Below are 1,822 nucleotides of genomic sequence, written 5' to 3' on the forward strand. Positions count from 1 at the left end.
ATCATGTTACACATATTTCCACATTAGTTATATTGTGAAAGAAGAAACAGAACAAAAGGAAAAACAATGGAAAACCCCTCAAAAAACTAAAAACTAAAGAAAATGAAAATAGTGTGCCTCGATCTGTATTGTCTCCATATTTCTTTATCTGGATGTGGTTAGCATTTCCATCATGAGTCTTTTGGAATTGTCTTAGATTGTTGTATTTCTCTTTTTTTGAAACTTTAGACTTTAGATTTATTTAGGGTTCTTTTATACAGGTTTATATAATATCTAGTTAATCTAGAAGAAGACAGACCTAAGTGTATTTGTTTTACATATTTAGCAAGAAAATACATTAAACATGGAAACTTTTCAGACTTGTGGCACTGAATGATCATCTACACAGGGCATCCTTCAAAAGCTACAATTAAGGGCCCTCCTAGCTTCTCAGCAATACAAGCCGGGTTGAGATCTTCTGGTCCTTTGCTTGACATTCGTGTTTAATGCCTGGAAATTCCTTTTTGATTGCGTCTTTGGAGTTTGCATACATCATTTTACTTTTGAGAGGTGCTAGTTCTGGTGCCCACAGAAAAAACACCAACTCTTCCTAATTCTGTTGTTTCAGAGCTTGCATCAAATAAAGTGTAGCTACAGTCCTTTTCAGGAAGCATTCCCACAAAATGCTTGAAAGAATCAGTAGTGGTTACACCAGCATCTCCCACTAAGATTTCTGCCTTCTTCCACAGTGATGCATTTTTTGTCAGCACTCAGACAAAAGATAACTGCCTTCTTTCTTTTCTTGATTTCTTCTGTTATGGAAAGTTCTGAACCTTCATATTATAGAAAATGCGGCATACTTTATCAGCTACTTGCACTCCTGAGGCCATCTTTCCAAAGAGGACGATCTTAGAGCGTGGTCTGGTCCCTGGGCCGGCGCGGGGCCGGGAGGAGGGAGAGCCGAGAGTCTAGGCAATGTGACGGTTTACAATGCGGAGGAGTGTCTTCCTCCTGGTAGCCGAGGAAGGGAACAACGAGAGCTGGGGGGAGGAAGGCTACGGCGCGTGAGCCTGTCGGGGACAGCCGGCTGGCGAGAGAGTGAGAGAGGGAGAGAAAGGATCATTGTTTTTCTGGGAAGAGTTATCACAGTTGATCATTACATAATGTAGCTGTTACTATGTACAATGTTCTCCTGGTTCTGCTCACTTTACTCAGCATCAGTTCATATAAGTCTTTCCAGGTTTTTCTGAAGTCTGCTCGCTTATCATTTCCTGCAGCACAATAATATTCCATTACATTTATACCACAACTTGTTCAGCCATTCCCCACTTGATAGTCATTCCCTCAGTTTCAAATCCTTTGCCACCACAAAAAGAACTGCTAGAAATATATAAAACTGATTTCTTAAAGGGTTTTTAAAAAATGAAATTTCCGAAAGATATATGACGACCATAGTATGAGAGCCATGAACAAAAATAGACATAAACAGTAACTTCAAGGCAGCTAACCAAACATATTCACCAGAGTCCCAAAGAACTCTTAATCTTTGACTTCGAAGGACAAAAGAATAGACGAAAGCATTTGTCATTCAATGTTTTATTTTCTTTCTCAACAATTCCTTCTACTCTTAGCTCATTTGCGTGTGAAAGATGAATGAAAATTAGCAATTAACAAGCATTTATTAAATACATATAAGGCTAGAGGTACATATGTTTGGAGCTGCACATATTCTGAGCCTAATTGTCAAGAAGGCTTAGAATAATAATTGTACTCACTTTTTCAGGTTCTCCAATGGCTTAGTTATTCTCAAGGAAGAGTCAACACTCCCCACAAAGTCCTTTCA

The 1,822-nt window shown here is 38.9% G+C and overlaps 1 pseudogene; it reads right to left on the minus strand.

The window, feature by feature from the left end:
* Window positions 1–380: 380 nt before the first annotated feature.
* LOC118849126 lies at window positions 381–873 on the minus strand (annotated as a pseudogene).
* Between the last annotated feature and the right edge of the window lie 949 nt (window positions 874–1,822).

This window comes from Trichosurus vulpecula, chromosome 4 (genome assembly GCF_011100635.1).
Source record: "Trichosurus vulpecula isolate mTriVul1 chromosome 4, mTriVul1.pri, whole genome shotgun sequence".
NCBI lineage: Eukaryota > Metazoa > Chordata > Mammalia > Diprotodontia > Phalangeridae > Trichosurus > Trichosurus vulpecula.